Source organism: Procambarus clarkii, chromosome 8, assembly GCF_040958095.1.
Source record: "Procambarus clarkii isolate CNS0578487 chromosome 8, FALCON_Pclarkii_2.0, whole genome shotgun sequence".
Taxonomy (NCBI): Eukaryota; Metazoa; Arthropoda; class Malacostraca; order Decapoda; family Cambaridae; genus Procambarus; species Procambarus clarkii.
In genome coordinates, this window is record NC_091157.1 from 51,611,465 (window position 1) to 51,621,868 (window position 10,404).

Sequence of the window (10,404 nt, forward strand, 5' to 3'; positions counted from 1 at the left end):
TTTTTGCTAGTGAGTCTGCCTTTTCATTACCATCTATGCCGATGTGACTTGGTATCCAATTTAGGGTGATTGACAGCCCTCGATTATGGGCTTCTTTTCCTATATGTTGAATTTCTGTGAGAAGTTGTATATTATCTCTGTGCTGACTGGATAACAATGCCTGGAGCGAAGATTTAGAGTCTGTATGAATGATGACATCATGAAAATTATTGTCAACTGTGTAGTTTATTACCTCTTTCAGGGCATATAATTCTGTTTGCAATGTTGAGCACCCACTATTCATGCTCCAGTAAGCTTCATGGTTGCTAGTGTAAACTGCTGCCCCAGCAGAACCTTTTTCTTGATCAACTGATCCGTCTGTGAAGATGTGAGATGTGGGCCCAGAGATAGTTTCCATTTGTTGTTCTATTACTTCCTTGAGCCTCTGTGGGTCACATGCTGATTTTTTAACTGGTAATCTTTCAATGATTATCTTTAGATTCGATTCTTCCCATGGAGGAGGCTGTCGAAAGTGTTGATATGGTCTATCTTCCCCTTTGTTTTAAATGGTCCATTTCAGGTCCATTTTCTCTAAAATCTTGACCACATTATCCATCCATGAGCTTGTTCTATACTGTAGGTCTTTCTGAAAGGATCTATGTATGCTGTCTTTGATTGACAGCCTGGCGGTTGTTCCAGTAAGTTTTCCTATTATGGTGGCTATCCTTGTTTTTTATGTTTCATCCTGTTTTCTAATACTGGTAAATTTGTTTCCATTCTAAGGTTCTCTCTACGCGTCCATATAGGTGCTCCCAGCATTGTTCTCAGAGCATCATTTTAAGACACTTCCAGTTTCTCCCATTGGTTATCACTGAGGGATGTAAGAGCAAGGGAAGCATAGTCGATGAGTGACCTAACTGCTTGAACGTAGTGCATTTTGAGTACTGGTAGAGATGCACCCTCTCTAAGACTGGTCAGGGAGCGCAAAGCTGAGTTTCTGTCTTTACAGCCGAAGATATTCAATTTCTTGAGTGAATTTCAACTGGTTGTTTAAAAATAGGGTTGTGAAAAACTGGTTGTGAAAAATAAGGATTCCAGGTTTGTCATTGATTTGATTCAGGAGGGAGGTAAGGCATTCTGTGGTTCCAACACCTTTTCTGTAAGCAAACTTATTTTGGTGTAGTGGATTGGCTTTCCATTCAATTCGATTAAGGCCATTCTTTCTGCAGTTTTGGCCAGACAGCTTGTTAACGAGATGGGTCTTGGATTTCCTGGGACTTTAGGTTTTGGAATAGGAACTATAATTGCACTGTTCTAAGAGAGTGGTCGGTTTCTTGTCACCCAAGGTTCAGTCGAAAAAGGTTAGTCGCTGAGTGAAGCAGTACACAGTTACAGTCACTCCCTCAGTTACTATTTTAATACAGTGTAACCATGTCTCCCCCGTATATGTCTTTCCTAACCATCCTTCCTGAATTATTAACGTCAGGACACAGTGATCTAGTAGCAAGAGCAAGGAAAATTGCTGAAGACGACCCAACGCTAAACGAAGTTGGCACGGTGCTAAACGAAGCACCGTGGCAACTTGTAGGCAACGGAAAGGCAAACAAACGAAGAAGAACCGAAGAAACGTCCAAAGAAACCAAACTAGAAGCCAACCAGAACTCAAGAGCAGCACCCAAACCAATGCCAAGGACCATATTCAAAACAAAAAATCCAGGATCAGATCTTAGAGCCAAACCCGACATTATAGGTAAATATAATAAATCCACAGCTAATACGGATATAGTCACAAACCTCAAGAACACAGAACACCTAGTTGAACTGAAACCAGAAGAAAAAATCACCAAAATGATAGTTCAAAATTTCCCGGTCGAAGTTCATGTAAACAGTCTCTTAGAATGCCCAAATGTTACAACGGCGGAAAGATGCAAGCACAACAATATAGAAACAAGACAGGTTCTTGTAACAATAAAAGGACCTCGCATCAACACTGAGTGTTGGGATCTATGGTCAATTCAGGCTAAGACTGTACAACCCAGAACCCATGCGCTGCTACAAAGATGTAGCCACCACAAAGATGGCTGCAGAGGCCTGGAACAATGTGGTGTATGTAGGCAGCTCCACAATACCGACATATGCAAGAATCTGCACAAAGAAGGCAAACAAACGAAAGCAAAATGTCCGAACTGCGGGGATACACATCACGCCTGGAACAAACGATGTCCAGAAAGGGGAAAAATAATATTAGCTTTCGGGTCAACCCAGCAACCCAAAGTAACAACTTCTAGACCCCAATCGACCAGACCCTCGGTAAAAAGCCAGTGGTACACCCCTCGACAAATCGGAATAAATGATGATCAGCAACAATCTGACATACCAAATCGTTCTAGTCTGAGCAAGGACAGGGCCTCCAACAACTGGAGGAAACAAAGAAGCACTACTCCACTAAAAAACAGCAACAGCATAGATCAAGGCAGCAAAACGAACATACCTGCCGTTGCCTCCAAGACCTCCCAAGCAGAAATTGATGATGTAGGATGATTCCTACATCATCAAATGCCCCAGTAGCTGGATGTAGCAACGCTTCAACCCAACCAAGAGTCTCCTCACCCACCAAGAAGACACAAACCGTTGAATGTAGACGTCGGAGGCCCATTATATTGAAAATATACGGAAAAAATATAGAGTTAATATATATAAATATTTAGGCATATTATATATATTAACCAGTATTAAAAGGACCTCGTCTTGGCAAGTTGTAAAGGACAGGGGTCTTAAGAAGACCTTAGCAAAACCGACACCTAATAGCCTAAGGACTTCTAACGCATTTGATGTGTTAGAGGACGAGTGCTGTGGTGAACCTGTAGTTCAAGGAGGAGGCAAAGGCAAAGCAACGAGGAGCATTGAAGCGCAGGTAAACTAACGTTCCTGATTGGAACGAAGCGAACTTTGATTGTGGGAGATTCCCAGGTGAGGTTTTTTGTCAGAACGTTTTGTGCCAGAGATAAGGGGAACAGGTTAAGGATTTGCTATCCGGGAGCTGGTATTGGTGATATTGTTGGAAACATGAAAGATATCATGACAGGAAATGGGAACAAACCCATTATTTGTATTAGTGCAGGGGGTAATGATGTTGGGCGAGTTAGGAGTGAGGAACTAATAACAAGTCACTTGAACTCCAAACCTTTCCAGATATCCTAAAAAGAGCGAGAGTAACCCCTGTACACAAATGTGGTGATCTTACAGATGTTAACAACTACAGACCTATATCAATCCTGCCTAACTTGTCACAAATTTTTGAAAAACTAATCTACAAGCCGCTTTACTCTTTTCTAGCCAAACACAATATACTTAGCCAATATGGCAATCCATCACTCTTTGTAAAATCTCTTGTATGTACCTTACCTAAATAAATATTTGATTTGATTGATTTGAATACAGATTCAAAGGAACAATAGAATTAGGAGCAAGGGAGGAATCCCGATCATATGTGGCATTCTTCCAAGAAAGGGAGTGGGAAATGAATGGATGTCGAGGGCACTTTGTGTTTTTTGCAGGCTGGAAAGATATTGCAAATGTAATGCAATATCTTTCGTAGACAACTGGGAACACTTCTTTGGAAGAAATGAAATGTATGCTCGGGATGGGGTGCATCTATCAAGGGCTTGGGTCGTTGCTGTTGCGAACTCGTTGGAACCAGTGGTTAGAGGTGTTTGTTTGGGTTTAAACTGTTAGTAGATAGTGGTATGGGAATTGATTTGGAGGAAGGAGATAATAAAAGTATATGTTTGGGGGAGAAAGGAATTGGCAAAATGATCATTGAAATTGAAGGGCCTCAAAATAACAATTCACTTAGGGTATATTACACTAACAGTAGAAGTCTAAGAAATAAAATAAACGAATTAAATGCTCTTGTCTGCACAGAAAAAAATATATATTATCATGCTTACCGAAACATGGATGAATGGACAGGCGATGAGTCACAACAATAACGTGGCTGAAGTATGTTGACCAATCGGAGTATGATTGATCGGCTGAAGTATGTTGACCAGATCACACACTAGAAGTTGAAGGGACGACGACGACGACATTCAATAAATAGGCAAGAGAGAGCTGAGGAGGGAAGTAAGGTGTAGGGGATAGTAGTAATAATGAGAACTGCAGAGGGCCTATTGGCCCTTACGAGGCAGCACCTATTATAAGCACCGAATGAGAAGGAGATAGTAATAGGAAAAAGAAGAGGATAGCAAGACAGGAGAAGACAATGAACAGAAAAAGGGGAGAAGAGAGAAAGAAAAGGAAAGAGAAAGAAAGATAAATGGAAGGGGTAAGCTTATGTTAAGTCACGTTTGTTAGAAAGATTAGAGCATTTGAGTATATACTGTGAAAGGGAAGAGTCCACAGCAACAAAGCCAGGACTCAAGTTCATGTTGGGTACATTGTGTATCAGAGCCGATTCTACAAGACGTCGTCTGTGTATAGTAGAAAAGTTAATTTTAAAATATTATTTTCCCGCGTTTGTTCCTTAATGTGTTGCGTAAGAATGCAATCGTCAATTAATTCTAGAAAATCTTCTGCTTCATTATTCCCTGTTTTGTTCAATCAGTTTATTCCACTAAAATTAAAGTCACCCATGACATAAATATTGTTAGAAATATCTAGATGCTCTAGATATTTCATCTAGAATGAATGCAATCGTCAATTAATTCTAGAAAATCTTCTGCTTCATTATTCCCTGTTTTGTTCAATCAGTTTATTCCACTAAAATTAAAGTCACCCATGACATAAATATTGTTAGAAATATCTAGATGCTCTAGATATTTCATCCCATAGATGCTTTGCTTCCATTCTGTCTAAATTTGGTGGCCTATATAAGAACATAAGAACAAAGGTAACTGCAGAAGGCCTATTGGCACATACGAGGCAGTTCCTATCAATAACCACCCAATCCCACTCATATACTTGTCCAACCCGCGTTTGAAACAATCGAGGGACCCCACCTCCACCTATTAACCACCAAGGCCTGCCGTTCCGGGATTGGATCAGAAGAAATAATTATCTTACTGAAAATTGTAGCTGTCCTTTGTGATATTCTTTCTTGTAGAGAGGGCAAACCCGTCTCCAGCCTAGGAGAACATAAGAACATAAGAACATAAGAACATAAGAACAAAGGTAACTGCAGAAGGCCTATTGGCCCATACGAGGCAGCTCCTATTCTATAACCACCCAATCTCACTCATATACTTGTCCAACCCGTGCTTGAAACAATCGAGGGACCCCACCTCCACAATGTTACGCGGCAATTGGTTCCACAAATCAACAACCCTGTTACTGAACCAGTATTTACCCAAGTCTTTCCTAAATCTAAACTTATCCAATTTATATCCATTGTTTCGTGTTCTGTCCTGTGTTGATACTTTTAATACCCTATTAATATCCCCCCGGTTATGTCCATTCACCCACTTGTAAACCTCTATCATGTCACCCCTAACTCTTCGCCTTTCCAGTGAATGCAACTTAAGCTTTTTTAATCTTTCTTCATATGAAAGATTTCTAATTTGGGGAATTAACTTAGTCATCCTACGCTGGACACGTTCAAGTGAATTTATATCCATTCTATAATATGGCGACCAAAACTGAACTGCATAATCTAAATGGGGCCTAACTAGAGCAAGATATAGCTTGAGAACCACACCAGGTGTCTTGTTACTAACGCTGCGATTAATAAATCCAAGTGTCCGATTTGCCTTATTACGAACATTTATGCATTGATCCTTTTGTTTTAAATTCTTACTAATCATAACTCCCAGATCCCTTTCGCAATCCGACTTCGCAATCACAACACCATCTAGCTCGTATCTTGTAACTCTATCATCATTACCTAACCTCAGAACTTTACATTTATCAGCATTAAACTGCATCTGCCAATCCTTTGACCATTTCAAAACCCTATCTAGATCAACTTGAAGTGATAGTGAGTCCTCCTCCGAATTAATTTCCCTACCGATTTTCGTATCATCGGCAAATTTGCAAATGTTGCTACTCAAACCTGAATCTAAATCATTTATATATATTATAAACAACAGAGGTCCCAGGACAGAGCCTTGAGGCACTCCACTTACAACATTTTCCCACTCTGACTTGATTCCATTTATACTAACTCTCTGTTTCCTTTGGTATAGCCATGCCCTAATCCAGCTTAATATAGCACCCCCAATACCATGAGACTCTATTTTTTTAATCAGTCTTTCATGTGGCACTGTATCAAAAGCTTTGCTAAAGTCAAGGTATACAACATCGCAATCCTTACCACTATCAACTGCCTCAACAATGCTAGAATAAAAAGATAACAAATTTGTTAAACATGAACGGCCATTTATAAAACCATGTTGCGACTCAATTATTAATTTATGTTTTTCAAGATGAAGACGAATTTTATTTGCTATTATAGATTCGAGTAACTTTCCCACAATAGACGTTAGGCTAATTGGTCGATAGTTAGACGCAAGTGATCTATCTCCTTTCTTAAAAACTGGTATCACATTAGCAACTTTCCAAAACTCTGGCACTCTGCCTGACTCTATTGATTTATTAAATATGGTTGACAGTGGGTCACAAAGCTCCTCTTTGCATTCTTTAAGCACCCTAGCAAACACTTCATCCGGCCCTGGGGATTTGTTTGGTTTGAGTTTTACTATTTGTTTAAGAACATCCTCCCTGGTAACTGCTAAACTCGTCAACCTGTCCTCGTCCCCACCCACATAGACTTGTTCGGCTGAAGGCATATTGTTAAGTTCCTCTTTAGTAAATACAGATACAAAATATTTATTAAAAATACTACTCATCTCTTCATCACTATCTGTTATTTGACCTGTCTCAGTTTTTAATGGACCTATCCTTTCCCTAGTCTTAGTACGATATAACTGAAAAAACCCTTTAGGATTTGTCTTTGCTTGCCCTGCTATGCGAACTTCATAGTTTCTTTTTGCTTTCCTTATCTCTTTTTTAACATATCTAACCAGTTGTACGAATTCCTGTTCTAAAGTGACCTCCCCATTTTTAATCCTTTTGTACCAAGCTCTCTTTTTACCTATAAGGTTCTTCAAATTCTTTGTTATCCACTTTGGGTCATTAGTATACGATCTATTCAATTTGTATGGTATACTACGTTCCTGTGCTTTGTTTAGAATATTCTTAAATAAGTTATATATTGAATCCACATCGAAATCCCCATTTAAGTCACCTATCGCTGGGTTCATGTCTCGCTCCAAGACCGGCCCACACCCCATACCCAAGCCTTTCCAATCAATTTGACCCAAAAAATTTCTTAGGCTATTAAAATCAGCTTTTCGAAAATCTGGCACTTTAACAGAATTTTCTCCTACTGGTCTATTCCATTCTATGCTAAATCTGATTTCTTTGTGATCACTGCTCCCTAGCTCACTCCCTATTTCGATGTCATTAATTTGCGTTTCCCTGTTAGTTAACACTAAATCTAAAATATTATTTTCCCGTGTTGGTTCCTTAATGTGTTGCGTAAGAAAGCAATCGTCAATTAATTCTAGAAAATCTTCTGCTTCACTATTCCCTGTTTTGTTCAACCAGTTTATTCCGCTAAAATTAAAGTCACCCATGACATAAATACTGTTAGATCTAGATGCTCTAGATATTTCATCCCATAGATGCTTTGCTTCCATTCTGTCTAAATTTGGTGGCCTATATATTACTCCTATTATAATATTATTAGCTTTTTCGTTTAATTCAATCCAAATAGTTTCTGTGTGTGGCTCTGTTTTGATTCCCTCTTTGAGACTACATTTCAAATTGTCCCTAACATATATGGCTACTCCACCTCCTCGTCTAATATATCTATCTGTGTGAAATAGTTTAAATCCATATATTTGATATTCAGCTAATAGTTCTCTATTTTCTACATTCATCCACGTTCCGGTAAGTGCAATAATATCTATTTTTTTCTGTGCAGACAAGAGCATTTAATTCGTTAATTTTATTTCTTAGACTTCTACTGTTAGTGTAATATACCCTAAGTGAATTGTTATTTTGCGGACCTTCTCTTTCCCTGATCGTTTTGCCAATTCCTTTCTCCCACAAACACATACTTTTATTACCTCCTTCCTCCAAATCAATTCCCATACCTCTATCTACTAACAGTTTAAACCCAAACAAACACCTCTAACCACTTCTTCTAGCGAGTTCGCAACAGCAACAACCCCAGCTCTCGATAGATGCACCCCATCATGAGCATACATTTCATTTCTTCCATAGAAGTGTTCCCAGTTGTCTATGAAAGATATTGCATTTGATTTGCAATATCTTTCCAGCCGGCAATTGACACCAAGTGCCCTCGATATCCATTCATTTCCCACTCCCTTTCTTGGAAGAATGCCACATATGATCGGGATTCCTCCCTTGCTCCTAACTAACTCTATGGCTGTTTTATACCTCTGAATCAGTTCCTCACTCCTGACTCGACCAACATCATTTCCTCCCACGCTAATGCAAATAATGGGATTGTTCCCATTACCAGCCATAATATCATTCATGTTGTTTATAATATCACCAATGCCAGCTCCGGGATAGCAAACCCTTAACCTGTTCCCCCTATCTCTAGCACAAAACGTTCTATCCAAATACCTTATCTGGGAATCTCCCACAACTAATGTTTGCTTAGGTACTTTCCTTTACTTTCGATATTTAATGCAATATCTTTCATAGACAACTGGGGACACTTCTATGGAAGAAATGAAATGTATGCTCGGGATGGGGTGCATCTATCGAGGGCTGGGGTTGTTGCTGTTGCGAACTCGTTGGAACCATTTATTAGATGCATTTGTTTGGGTTTAAACTGTTAGTAGATAGTGGTATGGGAATTTATAGGGAGGAAGGAGGTAATAAAAGTATGTGTTTGAGGGAGAAAGGAATTGTCAAAATGATCAGGGAAAGAGAAGGCTCTCAAAATAACAATTTACTTAGGGTATATTACACTAACAGTAACACTAACAGTAAGTCAAAGAAATAAAATAAACGAATTAAATGCCCTTGTCTGCACAGAAAAAATAGATATTATCGCGCTTACCGAAACGTGGATGAATGTAGAAAATAAAGAACTATTAACTGAATATCAAAAAATGGATTTAAACTATTTAAGAACATAAGAACAAAGGTAACTGCAGAAGGCCTATTGGCCCATACGAGGCAGCTCCTATCTATAACCCCCAATCACACTCATATACTTGTCCAACCCCCGCTTGAAACAATAGAGGGACCCCACCTCCACCACGTTGGACGGTAATTGGTTCCACAAATCAACAACCCTGTTACCGAACCAGTATTTACCCAAGTCTTTCCTAAATCTAAACTTATCCAATTTATACCCATTGTTTCGTGTTCTGTCTTGTGTTGATACTTTTTATTACCCTATTAATATCTCCTTTGTTATGTCCATTCTTCCACTTGTATACCTCTATCATGTTACCACTAACTCTTCGCCTTTCCAGTGAATGCAATATAAGCTTTGTTAATCTTTCTTCATATGAAAGATTTCTAATTTGGGGAATTAACTTAGTCATCCTACGTTGGACACGGTCAAGTGAATTTATATCCATTCTATAGTATGGCGACCAAAACTGAACTGCATAACCTAAATGGGACCTAGCCAGAGCAAGATATAGCTGAAGAACCACACCAGATGTCTTGTTACTAACGCTTCGATTAATAAATCCCAGTGTCCTATTTGCCTTATTATGAACATTCATGCATTGATCCTTTTGTTTTAAATTCTAACTTATCATAACTCCTAGATCCCTTTCTCAATTCGACTTCTCAATCTCAACACCATCTAGCTCGTATCTTGTAACTCTATCATCATTATCACATGAATGATATTATGACAGGAAATGGGAACAAACCCATTATTTGTATTAGTGCAGGGGGTAATGATGTTGGACGAGTTAGGAGTGAGGAACTAATACAGAGATTCAGGACAGCCATTGAATTAGTTAGGAGCAAGGGAGGAATCCCGATCATATGTGGCATTCTTCCAAGAAAGGGAGTGGGAAATGAATGGATGTCGAGGGCAATTGGTGTCAATTGCCGGCTGGAAAGATATTGCAAATCAAATGCAATATCTTTCATAGACAACTGGGAACACTTCTTTGGAAGAAATGAAATGTATGCTCGGGATGGGGTGCATCTATCGAGACCTGGGGTTGTTGCTGCTGCGAACTCGTTGGAAGAAGTGGTTAGAGGTGTTTGTTTGGGTTTAAACTGTTAGTAGATAGAGGTATGGGAATTGATTTGGAGGAAGGAGATAATAAAAGTATGTATTTGTGGGAGAAAGGAATTGGCAAAATGATCAGGGAAAGAGAAGGGCCTCAAAATAACAATTCACTTAGGGTATATTAC